Raw genomic sequence first — 14101 nt, forward strand, 5'->3', positions numbered from 1 at the left:
AAATAATTATTTTTTCGAGAAGTACAATTAGACATACGTGAGATGTGATCATTTTTTTTTATAAAATGTTATTTGTGTCGAGCTGTTTTCGCATCGGTTATTTGGAAACAAATGGATTGAAAGGGAGTCCTACACAGTTTCTCAAGGATTTAAGCCGGGCATACTATACTACAATTTATATAGCCAAATTTGTAAAATTCATTTCAACTCTCCGCGTTCACTTGCATAACATTCTAACCTCGTAATCCTTGAAATATTAGTAATCGTTGCTTTCGTTTTCGAAGAACAGTGGCTTACCTTTCTTATCCAATAAATCTCGAACCTAACTCGTACAAATTCTGATAACTAGGATGATACTAAAAGCTATAGCATCGTGAAATATTAATAACATATACGCATTTACTGACGCACTTTCAAGGAAGAAGAAATCTAATCCGTATAAAATCAACCTATTCGCCAGCGAAGTTCTATCCACAGCGCGCTATTCACGTCGAATGAAAAGCCTTACGGGAGCATAAAAGCGACTCGTTCAGTAAAAAAAGCCATATGTGCGTGCTAGAAAAAGAGTATAAATGAGATCAGTCGTAATTACTCTTACTGTGGAGAGTTTTCAATTTTTTTATAAATGAGTGTGTGTGAAGGATCTACTCTGTCTTAACAATTAACAAACGCGCGCGACACCTTATAATAAACACGGAAGCCGTGTTCAGAAGAGATGGAGGCTCTCTCCTCTTTCTCTTCCGCTTCGGGCATCTTCTTTATCTGACGGCGTTATGCTGCTTTCACCAATGCCAATTTTTCGAAAGAGCGAGAGAGAGAGAGAGAGAGAGAGAGAGAGAGAGAGAGAGATGCATATACGACTTACGCTAGCATTTATTTTATTCTATTCAGGCAATGGAATTCAATTTTGAATGATTTGCGCTTTTTTCGAGCAATATAGCTTTATTGTAATCGAAAAGAACTAAATTTTGCTATTATCAGCTTAAGTTATGAGCTAATAACTATAAAGTTGTTTGGAAACCTATCACGTATAAATTATGCGAGTTGTAAAAGTGTTTAAATCGACGTACAAAAATTTGCTTGACCAAAAAGTAATATAAGCAAGCATCGTTTTTTGTTTGTTACAGTAGCTCTATGGAAGGATGTATCAGCTTGTTAAATGGATGTATTAATAAACTCCATCGATTCATAATAAATTAATTTTAGCAAGCTTTGCAAGAAGCAAAAACACATAAAATTGTAATTAAAATCTCTTGAATTGATATGTCGATAATGGTTTCGGCAATGGCAAGAGAAAAAATAATGTGGCGATATCGATCGTTAATATAATCATCAAGGTAAAATGCATTAACCTTGCACGCGGCAGCGCAATACTTGCGTAAATCATTGTGGCATCTGTACAAAAGCTAACTTCTCAGTCAATTAAGCATCGCGGCAATCTCAGCCGATCTTAACACACCAAGTCGCAATTAGGCCATTAGCACAACCAGGCATGTAGGCAGCGCAAAACTCGGGGTGCGAGATAGAGAAAAAAAAATCACACGGTGGCCGCGCGACCTTTAAACTCTCTCTCACTCTCTCTCTCTCCTCCCACCCAACGATGCATCTATATAGTATAAATTTTCCCCTCGATGCGCGAGCGACGCTGCGTGCTGCTGTACCGCTGGCGCCTCTCTTCTCTCACTGGCCGCACGACAGTTGGACGCCGGTCGCGTAGCCAGGATGGCCGGAGGTTCGTCGTTGTTGTCGCCTTGTATACAGTACCAGTTGAACCATTACAACAGCTGTCGTGTCACTGTAACAAGTGTATTTGTTTAGTCATTCGTCGCCGTATTTGAGATTGCAAGTGCACAAGACTGAGAGTGTAAATTGAAAAAAAAATAGTAAAAGCAAATCGAGAGTAGTGCACATAACCTTCAAATAGGAAGCAGTAAGAGAGAAAGAGGTACAGAAGAAATGAGAAAGAGAGAGTTGTTGTGTTACGACGACGACCACGGCTGCGCATTTACTTAGAGGTTAGGTTTGATTCCCGGACAACTACTTCTCTCGCCCACGAAAACATCCTCTTCGACGTGTGGACTTCTCCAAGATTCAAGGCCGCAACACTGCTATATACATTCACTGTGCGCTACTCTGAGGATGCTGCTACTAACATGGTGAGTGTCTCTCTTTCTCTCTTTGCTTGTGTGTGAGTTCTGTAGCGTCTGCAAATGTGCGTTGCGCGTGTGTGTATGTATGCGCATATATACGCGCAGATGAATTCTTTTTTTTAGACTCGAGTGGGTTCGCGATGCTCTCTCTCTCGCCTTTGTGAATTTTTTTCTCCGCGTAAAAGAGATTAGGGGAGATTAGAGGGCCAGCTGCTGCTGGCTGCTGCTGGGCGGCGAGATGTGTTTTCTTTTTTATTCTGTACCACCCAGCTTTTGCTTGGCACAAGTGCACTTGTGAATATACGTGTATGAATATTTTGTTTTGAATTACTCCCATGAAAACATCGAAGAAAAGTGTGTGTGCGCCGTTGACTTCTACAATGATAATCTTGTAGTTAGATCGTAAATAAAAATAAAGTACATGTCAAGGATTTGATATTTTGAATCGAGAAAGCGTAGTGTCTGCAGTTTTAACAACTAAAAATAAACGGCATAAAGTGAAATAGTAACACTGAGCAACCATTGATTCACGTGATCTACTGCTTCCTCCATCACAATACATTTTACGTTTTATAAATAACAACTGTTCCGTGCTAATTCCGAAGCAATGAAAACAGTTCGATAATGTAAATATAGCACCTCGTTAGATAATCAGTATTTTTGAAAATGTCAATGTTTGAATAAATTTAGTGGATCGTCGAATGATATCTCTATTAAAAGTATCACGTTTACACAGTAGGGAAAACAGTCGAGATAAGGCATTGAAGCAAATATTGAAGCAATGAAAATCATTCGGCGTAAAGTTTTCCAATCGAAAAGTCACGTGCCGAAGGCAACTACGAATAAGTAATAGTTTGATAAAAACGCAATTCAGCGTACGACTCAAGATTGCATGCATCGAGATAATTGCCGCATAAATGCTCTATCGAAACTGAAAAAAGTATCAGCTATCGAGTTTATCAGAAATCGATCGTTCATTAGTCCACGTGGCTCGGCGGTACACACACAACGACATTGTAAAACTAGTCATAAATCCAGCGAGGAGAAAAACAGCTAATTCAATAGTCAGAATCGAGGAACTGCCGACGATTATTCATAAAAGCGATAATCCACGAGAAACAATGATGTTAAACCAGCGTATAAACATCGACGTTTCAATCAGTGACCATTGATTAATCCAATTTCTGCAAGTACACAAGGTTTGCCATTCACTCGCGTAGCCCGGAAAGAGAGAGAAAGAAAAAAATAAACAAGTGCTCGCGACGCGATAACGGCACACGCACATACAAACACGCAGCTGTATTTATTACGTCACTTGATGGCTCCGCTGCATTAGGTATGCACAAGACACGCACTCGCGAGCGAGAAATAATTGAGTCTACGATACTGGCAGTCGTTATAAACAATGCGTGTCGCTTTCATAAATTTTCACAGTTCGTTCGTATCCACGTTCATTGACCTACTTATGCTTCTGCTGCCGATGGATTTATTTGTCAAAGCGTGCATGTGTAACATTACACCCAATATAGATTGGGTAAAGTGCGAGTGACGCTCATTAAATAATTCGCCCGTGTGAAGTGTTTATGACCTGGTATGAATTACCCACAGGTTATAGCCTTTTTTCTTATTACTCGGCTTTTTAATGTTGTATGATAATTTTGTCTTACACAACTAGGTCTTTGTGAAATAATTAATAAAGATTTAATTAAAGTCGATTGTTATTTTGTAATTTAATTGGCTTTTCTCGTATCTCAATTGCGAGATAAACCATATACCCATTTTTTGCAACAATTTGTAGTTATTATTCATTGGTATATGAGCGACGTTATTGACTTTCAATAATGTGCTGTAATTACATATCTACACTCTGAGAAATATGTGAAATAAATATTCTACTGTAAATTATACATTAAATGAATTATCCAATAATGCCATTGCTACTGTTTATGTATTTCCGATATTACTTACTATTGATAGTACTTATTATTGTATTTAATAATTCAGCTAGATTTCTTAATTTAAGAAGTAAAATGTGAAGTGTTGATTAAAATGTAACATTTACAGAAATATCATATTTATTTCATATTGTTCAGGCAGAATTTCCTAGCATTCTAAACAAGAATTTGCATTCGCTATTCCATTTGTTTAGGCAAAAGTTTATTTTGCTAAAAATTTGAATTGCGTAGTATAAATTAATAGAACTATCTCATATTTCTCGTGAACAAGCTGTGACATTTTTTATTACGATGCGTCCCTACGTGCGACTCGTTGAGTGTGGTTGAAGGAGATAAATTGTAGGGAAAGCTTAATGCAAATTTACAGAAAGATGAAAAAATAGAAAATAGGAACATTCTAATGGATGTGAAATATGAGATTGTAAAGATATCCTTCCAGCTGAACACTTGGGGACGATTTATCTTTTTTCCACTGATAATAGTTTGACACATTCTCTGCGACTGTCGTCTTCATGCTTGAAAAAATATTTTTGTGGGGGTGCATCATATACATGGAGAACTATTTTTGAATTTATAACACATTGAAAATGTATTTTTTGTTTCGTTTTGAAACGAACTTTGCATTTTAGATACACTTACTATTAATACTAAATTATAGATTCATGCTGCGTTTCATTATTCACTTCATTATCAATTCAACATTTAAAATCGGAAGTACGTGCTTGGAAAAAGAAATTGCTAGACTGTTTTTACTTCGGTGTTTTGGTTTCTTTTTTCCTTACCGTAGAAAAGTTTTTCTTGCGACATTAAAGTTTATGATTGGGTTATCTTCAAGAATATCGTTAGAACTATACTTGCAAAAATATGATAAAAAAATGTAATGAAAAGAAAATTCGTACAAAGGTAAAAGAGAACAAACTTTTATAAGAATGAAAAATAACGTTGAGTTCACATATTTTTAAGTCTTAAATAACAAGTTCAAATGACGGAGTTATGAGCGAGAAATACGCCGGTCTTAACTTTTACTTGCTACTTTCGGTGACTTCAGCCATAAATTTATCTCATGAAATTTTCGCAGTTCTCTCCTCTCTGATACACAAAACTTTGATAGTTTTGCATTTCGCAATTTTCACGAGTATTGGAGAAATTTATTAAAAGTAGAGCTAAGAGAACGCCGAGCAAAAACTCTTGTGAACTCGGAGGAAAATTGCTCAAAGGATAATACATAATTAACTTTTAGAAAGATAAACATCGAATAATTACGTTGTGTACCTCCTTTTTTTTTCTATTTTCTGGAAAATTAGAGCACCCAATTATTTCGATGTTTCAGCTCTGCTGTGATGTCTATTACTCGATTATAGTTGTTTTTAAAATTAGTTTTCTGAAAAGGATTACATTTTTTTGCGTTATTCGCAAAGTCGAGCTGTAATATGGAACGGTAATATCGGAAAGCTTTTACACGGAAAAAGATATTTAATCTGCTTATCTAATTAGCAGTTGAATCTAGATGGAATTTCCAATTAAAAGATTAATAACAGAAGAAGTTATATTTTTACAAATCATGATAACCAAATTCTTTCAAAACAAACTTCTTTAAAATAATTTTTTGTGGAAAAAATAATATTGCTGATATTCCTGAAAAAAACAGTACTTATATTCTTGAGTTGAATGTTCTTAATTACGGTCGAGTTATGCATTCATTCCGCTAATAGAATTTTCTTATCTGACGACTACTGTAATGAGTTTTACAGCAGTGCCAACTTTTCTTTTTACATCAAGAAAACTTGGTAAAATATAAAAAACAAAAAAGAATAATGGCTGTAAAATCAATCTCGATTGCAAATGAAAACTGTCAACAGCCTTTGCATACTTTTAGTTTGCAAATTCATCACTAATTCTTCTCAAATAGCTCAACATCGCCAGTCAATCATTCAATTAATTAGCATCATTCTACTTCCTAAATCAGCGCCGAGTGCACAAAAGATCTTTTATACGTGTCATCGAGTGTCGATTAATTAGCCGCAATTGTTGCTTCTTCTCAACCCTCAACAAACCACCACGATGCGGAAGCCCACCTCATTAACCCATTCACTGCGTAATCACTAGCTCCGGATTCGAAAGGAAAAAAAAATGGAGCGAGCGGGCGAGCAAGCGTGAGAGAGAGAGAGAGAGAGAGAGAGGGAGAGAGTGAGTGAGAGAGAGAGGGAGAGAGAGAGAGAGAGAGAGAGAGAGAGAGGGAGAGAGAGAGAGACGTTCAAATATACCCATCAGGCTGATGAAGAGAGGTGGAACGTGCCGTCGTTCGGCTTTTGTAGTGCGCGAACTCGAGAACAAGAAACTGACCGGTGAAAAACACAAAAAGCCCTCGGCATCATTAGTTGATTGCGGTCCAAGGTCGCTGATTGAATTGCACTTTTCCGTTGTGCTTCGTTCTCTTCTTTACGCAGGTATAGAAGCGACAGAACCTCCGAACTAATGATGTCCACGCCGCTTTTACTCGCAGGTAGATACAGCCATGCTACTGCTACTGCTACACTGCTGCTGGTGCTGCTGGTGCTGCTGTTTGACTTTCGATTGTTCTTTCGATGAAAGTTTATTAGCTATCGAGCAAAGGGCAACTTCTTATATTAACTTTGTTGGTTGGTCGTGTGTACTTTTTTTTTCTCTGTAGATTCATTAGTTTGCTCGTTAGCTTTTCTCCTTTCATCTACAAAATAATTATTTTCCGCGAATGAGAGCAGAGAGAGAGAGAGAGAGAGAGAGAGAGAGAGAGAGAGACGCTTATCCGGCAAATATTTTTTTTCCCGTGCCGTGGTGGAAAGCTACGTGATTCGTAGTTTTCTTTGTTTGAGTCTCAAGTTTGTTTTTACTCGTTAATGATGTTTGGTAGAGAAAGAACTTGGCGATTACCTGATGTTATATCGTCTTACTGTGTAAACCTTACTGGTTTCTACGTTCGTTGCAAGGAATCTCTATGTCTGTCGTTTTTTTTAATCAGTGCTTGAGTTGCTTCATAAGCTACTTTTTACTGTCGTACTTATCTTTTAGAAGTCTTCTACATTGCGCTGATACATTGAAATACTATTCGCATCCGGGTTTGCCTCTATCACTTATCTATTTTATATATCACATTTTTATTTAAAAAATATACACTTATATTATTTAACTATTTTATTCATTAGCATATTTAATGTCATGGTGTAATAATTTTCTTTTCAGTTTTCAATTTTTATATTTTATTATTAAAATAATAATTGGTAATACAAACTAAACTAATACGATGACAACTCCACAATTTAAAAAGAAAGACGTAGTACTTTCTTTATCTTGGCTGTAAATCTTTTCGCCTGACTTATCGAGGCTGACAAGTTCACGAGAAAACTCAATTTTAAGTAGATGCCCATCTTTTCTCTCTGACAAATAAACTGTCCAATGTATCAGTAGGAGAAAAAAGAAAAAAATAAGTTGAAAGGACACAGCGAGCACCCTTGAGGAATCCATTACTATTGAAATAATACAAAGACCCTCGAGCGAAGAAAAAAGAAGAGAGAAAGACAGAAAGTCCGTCGAAAGGCAAAAGGTTTAGAACCCAAAGGTAATTCTGTGAATGCAAAAAAAAAAAGAAGAGGAAGTAGAAAAAACATTTTGGGCCCATTGCTAGTCTGCTGACAAACGAGAAACTACGCGAGCCCTCCACCCCGACACTTTTCATTTGGGGCTATGGAAAATTACTGGAATCCGGCAGGCCACGCTCGAGTTCTCTCTCTCTTCCCCCCCCCCCCCTCTCTGCTACTGCATCGAATCGAATTATCGCCAGTGCGACAATGGTGCTCGATAACGAAATTTGATTTATTTTCTTCCACTCTCTGCATATGAAGAATTTTCACCTTTTCTGCCCATTTTTCCATCGCTTCGCTCTGTGAAACTCTCACCTCTCACTCCTCAGGGGGATTATAGCTTATGCAGTATTGCAAATGCTCGATGACTGAATTAATTCGCAATTTATGCTACTGGATGTGATAGCACCGCTTGATAGAATTATTCTGCGCGCGCATTAGTAATTGATTTGTTGATTATTGCAAACGAGCAATTTCTTCCCTATAGCATTCGCACATATATAGGAATGATTTTTAGTAGAGTTGAAGTTTTTCTAGGACTATAAAGTTACGTAAGATTTCCATTAGGTTTTTCTTAAAAATTTTGATGTTTAAATATGCCGAAAATCGGAAAATCTTGATTTACTAATATATATATATATATATATATATATATATATATATATATATATATATATTATACTTCCTAGAATCAGGGCGATTTGAAAGAAAATCCTTTAGAATATGAGAATTATGATATTTAGGTGGTATGAAACCGTGGTCAGCTGAAAATTTCTGTAGGAAAAGCATGCCGCGCATCGCGCGCAAAAAAAGTTTTATCCGCAACCGCGTGCTTCTCTCCTCTTTTTTCCTTCCAGTAAAGGTAACATTTTACTTTATCGATATTCTCGGAAAGCTATCCATGAAAAAACCATTTGAACGAACTTTCATATCTATGCAAATTTTTGATATTTTAAAAGAGACTTCTTTCGGCATAGTCCAGTAAGGGAATTGATGTTCAACACGGAACCTCACTCTAGCGCTCAACAGTTCCTTTTTTGTACTGACAAATGTCTGCTTTCAACTCACAACCATAAGCCGCTAGGTCTTTTGGCGCATATAATAAAACAAGCTTCCGTTTACAAATTCTTTTTTACTTTAAGAGAACCTTCTCTTCTTTTACAACTTGTAGCCCGTAGACACACAAGCGAAAAAATTTTTTAAATGCTAAAGCCTGCGAATGAAGATTTTTTAAATTATAAAGGAAAGCATATTGTACTGCGAAACTGATTCGCTTGATCCTTTATTTTATCCGACAAGCGAGATAAATGCGCTTGAGTGCACTTGCTACTACTCTCCGTTTATAATTAAATTAATTTTAATAGATACTGTAGGTAATGCAGAGAAGTGAGAGTTGTAACATTTAGTATAGAAATTTTAGACAGACGAAAATTCATATGTACTAATTATAATAGTACAAAATTTTGATTACGAGTATTTACTCGCCGGCGATCGATCAGATTATTGAATTGATTAGAACTGCATATTTGGATGTAAATTTTATGATGGCCTTTGGGTAGAAAATCATAATTAGTCATTTTTATAGTCATTACCTAACTAGTACGGAACAATAAATTCTTGTCGCGTGTATGGTTTAGGCCTGAGCAAAGCGGCGGTAGAAAGGCCTACGAAACGAGACTCTTTTTCGAATATGTTAGTTGCAATATTTTTCAAGGCAACAGCTATTTATTTGAAGTCCATGAACAATGCAATTTATTAGAATACTTTATGTGTGGTTGACGTACCGTAAATTACGCATTATATTATTATGAACTATTTAAAAACTTACGAAGTTTGCTGTTGACTAATACCTTTGCTGAATGATACATGTAGTTATGAGTTTCCATTTCCATACGCTTCTCAAAACTTGAAATTCATATTAACATAGAAAGTTAAATTGAGCGAGTAGTAATTATCTCTATAAGCTTATCTTTTCTTAACAACGATATATTTCACAAAATTAAAATGGTATACATCAATAATTAATAAACGTCACGAATATTAAACATGATTTTTTTTATCATAACGAAAATAGAAAGAACTATTATGCTTTATAAATAAACATCTAGTCCACTTTTTGGGGATGCCCAGCGAAACTCGAAGACTACGGTAATCACGTAGCTTACATTCTCTTAAACCATCAGCAATTAAATTCAAGTGAATTCTAACCGAGACGAAGCTAGACCTGGTAAACTTTACGCGTGCAACGAAAAGTTAGACTGCGAGCCTCCTTCATTTTCTTGCAAATTACAGACTACACGTTTTAGCTTTTAGTTTCCCTTGGCAACCAGAAATCTCTCTCTCTCTCTCTTACTTTTGTCGATTGCCCATGCGAGAGGAAATTTAATTTTGGAAAAAGCTTTTTAAGCTGTAAGTGAGTCTGGTGGCCGTTCCAATAACAGAAATTCAGACAAATTTTTCGGATGTCATAGTACCATGTAATTTTTTTCTACGTGGCCTGCCATAGTCAGCATGCTTTGTGTCGATTGGCTCTGAGGGACCATTAAACGCCCTCAGACGCGCGCTATCGTAAATTGCGCCCGATACGTGTGACTTGATAAAGACATTCTCTGTCGAAACTTCATGTTTTTTTCGCAGCGCTTGTTTCTCTCTTTTCCTACCTTTCAAAAGTTGCAATTAAGCATTCTCGCTTTTGATCGATTGTCTAGTTTTTATCCTTGCTATCAAGTTCTTTATTCTCTTCCTTTAACGAGAAGAAATATATATTCATTCTATGTAATTTCTAAGAGTAATTAAAATGGCAGTTCGATTATTTTATCGTTCATATCGATATGATCGAGAGAAAAAAGAACGCTCTATAAGAATAAACCAATCGGATGTGAGTGCCTCTTCAGATTTTGCCTACTTTTCAAGACGCTGAATATTCTCCTTCGTAGGTGCAATTCAAGAGGTTAAAACTAGGTTACATGCATGTATGTATATATGTACTCTTGTATGTAGGTTATTCCGATCAATTACTCTTCTATACATATGCGGATGTGTGTATATGTGTAGGTGGTAAGAGAGGGTGGAGAGAGTAGCAGCAGCGACGGTGACGATGACGTCGTCGCAATTATGTTTGCTGTGACGTTGTTAACGTACAAGAAAGCCTTTGGTGTGGAAAGCTCCGGGGCGGCGCTTACCTACGAAAACTACGGAACTCATCAGCGCTTCGTATAGGCTTTGATGAAAAGGAGCGAAATTGATTATACACTCTTTGGCGATATATTCCATTGAGTTTCCTATTTATTCAGAAATATTCATTTTATTTTTATACTCGAATTTCCAAGCGTTTCTGTTAGCATTGCGTGGCTTTCGAAAACGAGCGAAAACATCGCTTCAGAATCCTTTGCAACAAACTGCGTTTCTCGTAATGTCGCGCATTTAACGCAGCTGCGATAAAATACTTACAACTTTGATACTGCCAGCTTGCTAATTATAATATCAAAATTTAGGCAATTATCTCCAGTTCAAGTTTCAAATATGATCAGTAACTATTTACATTAATTACGCATTTCATATCAAAGTTTAACTATTTTAAAATTTCAATTATCTTACTCAAATTCAATTTCCTCAAACACTTTACACGATGATAAAACCCTCAACCCTAGATAATGGTCCACTCAAGCTCGTAAAAAACAGCAACCCTCAGTAGCAATAAAAACAAGTGCCCGTCCCTTTAACGTGCGTCCAGAGTCTGGTCACATTACTCAGAGTAAAGCAGAGCGTCTGATGAGGCAAACATATGCCTTGGCATTCTTGCTCTACATATCTGCAGCTCGCTGATCAACAATACCAGACAACCAAAATAGACTCAATTACGTGCTCTTTCGCTTGGTGTGTGTGTACATGTATATTGACGGCGAAAGTACATGTTAAGCGGTAAGGAGGGTACCTCGAGACACGAGGTACATCATCAGTGGGTGGGGGTAATAAGATGCAGAACTCTTCGGCAAGGACGTACCAATAGTTTCAATTTTTATTTTTTTGTAAAAGGACACGCTTTTTTTATTCTAACATTTTGCCTATCGGTATACCTTTAATTCTAGAAAATATTTTTATCTCGAAAAATGAAAATTTTCGAGTGTATTTTCGGGACTCTTTGATGTCCTTTTTCTTTGTGCACCCCCGAATTCCGAACTCTTTGATAATCAAATTTCTTTTTCACGAAGCCACCCATTTCACAGATTCCAAATACTCTTGATATCAACTCTCGCAGAGAGGGAAAAATTCCTCTCTATCTCGTTCTCGCTTGAGTTCAATGGAGATCGTTTTCCTCTTGATTAAACCCGATTGAATTCCATTTTCTTGAATCTGCATCGCGAGCATTCATATATAATATACCTTGTGCTACGTGATACATAACGTTATAACTCTATAAATAATCTCATTTTGTATCTTGCGCAGCGTCATGTTGTTTGAGCAGCTGATAAGAGTAATAACCTATGCTTCTATTATAGTTTTCTTTGGATTTGTGTATTTTCAGACATAGTCGTCATCTCCAGCTGTGTCAGAGAAAGTTAGTTCGCACTGTTATGGCTTGATTTTCAATATGTTCTTACCGTCGGTGGTAGCAAAGTTTTGTACGTTTAAAAGTTCTGAGCGTTTTGGAGGAACTCCAATTTAGCAAGAAATAAGTTATTATTTATTTAGTTGGATATGTTAAAAGTTTACCAGATTTCTTAAGCATATACTAGAATAGAATATTGTGTGTGCTATAAAAAAATTATCAATTAGGTACGCAAAAATTGCATCCTTCAATAATAAGAGCTTGTACTCATCTTCAATTGATTCTTATTTGATTTATATAAGCAACGAGTTACACAAATAATCATTCGAATATTAATTAAGTTAATGGATTTCTAATTGATGAATTAGCTGCTAATGTGGAAACTACCGTCATAGATGGTCCTAAGAATAGAAGTAACATTTTTAGAGAATTCAAATTGAGGTAATGATGTGCAGAAAATTAGGCTAATTTAAAAAATTTGCAAATAAAATGTAAAATAAAATATATCTTGCCTTAAGTAAACTTGACACAAGCATTGAATTATTTCGATGGCACTCAAGAAACATGGTTCATTTTGAAAGTTCTGCTCGACTGTGGAACAGTCACTAAACAAAAGACTATATAAAGATATTACTTGAACCGATAAGCTTTACATACGCGAGCAACAAATGTACATAGATGACTTTTATATTTTGAGTAATTCTTCTACTTGCAGGTAATTAGAAAACATACGCAATAAAAAAAATTACATTAGTTTGTGCGTTAACAATCTTTTAGCGTTACTAGATGTATTAGTAACTTGCTTTTGAAAGAAAATCATAATAAATGTGTGTTCATATTTTCCGTGAGAAAATTTCATGCAAAGTGCCATACAAGACTAATGGGATAATTGGGAACAATATCAACGTCTACGTCACGAAATAAAAAAAGACTCGCGATCTTAATAATTGAAATATCAACTAAATTTAGCCAAAAATAATCAAGTGAGCGGAGAGTTAAATTAAGTTAGTAATGATCGATCGCCTTCCAATCGCAGCAGCATGCACTGAATGTAGAGCAAAATAATGCCTTACGTCGATATCAGCGCTTCATATACAAAGGCAGGCTCTTCGAAAGTGCAGGTCCGTCAATAGTCGTTTCACGCGGCGGCGGCGACTGGGCCCTCGCGCACACTCATCTACGATACGTATATGGAGTAAAATTGACGTCGAGCAAGAGAGGTTGACGACATTGATTGAAGTCAATGAACGATATATACCATCGAGCGCAAAAATTATCCAACTATTCAGATCGCATAGCGCACGCCTGCGACAATTATTCGACATCGGATTTGCGTGTTTTAAAACTCGATTTCATCTTCGTCAAAAATTTTTTTTTTCTCTTAGTGAGTTTGTCGCGCACGTGCGCACAAGGAAATATGGAGACGCTGAGTGAGTAGAAGAAAATAGACTCGTAGGCATAAGGTCGATATATCGTAGTTTATTATTCTACCGGAAGCCGAAGCATGCAAGTAGAAGATTTATAAGCTCGATGCGACTTGATGTCTCGAAAAGCTTTTAGCTACATATTAATATATTGTTTCATATACATTGTTGCCTGCAACATAACGTACTAAAACTTATTTATAATGGATTATTATATTTGTGATAAGAAAGGCAATTCCTGTAACAGTTGCATTTCCATTAGTATAATTGAGTGATAACGAATTTTAATATGAATGATATTCTTTTATGTTTCAGGTGAGTGAGAATTGATACCAAAGAGACCTATATCTACATGTAAGTTGTTGGATTTAACAAAGCATAAAATTTATCTATACTGTAATGATTA

General features: G+C 36.2%; 1 protein-coding gene across 1 annotated transcript in view; it reads left to right on the top strand.

Moving 5' to 3' along the window:
* Positions 1-1689: 1689 nt before the first annotated feature.
* The window catches only part of LOC131670234 (bifunctional heparan sulfate N-deacetylase/N-sulfotransferase), a 125793-nt gene continuing 113381 nt past the window's right edge, over positions 1690-14101 (top strand). Inside the window, exon 1 of the mRNA XM_058945664.1 lies at positions 1690-2156. The gene's annotated coding sequence lies outside the window, so the exon portion shown is untranslated. The remainder of the gene's footprint in view (positions 2157-14101) is intronic.

This window comes from Phymastichus coffea, unplaced genomic scaffold (assembly GCF_024137745.1).
Source record: "Phymastichus coffea isolate CEN01 unplaced genomic scaffold, Cenicafe_Pcof_1.1 PCOF00105, whole genome shotgun sequence".
Lineage (NCBI taxonomy): Eukaryota > Metazoa > Arthropoda > Insecta > Hymenoptera > Eulophidae > Phymastichus > Phymastichus coffea.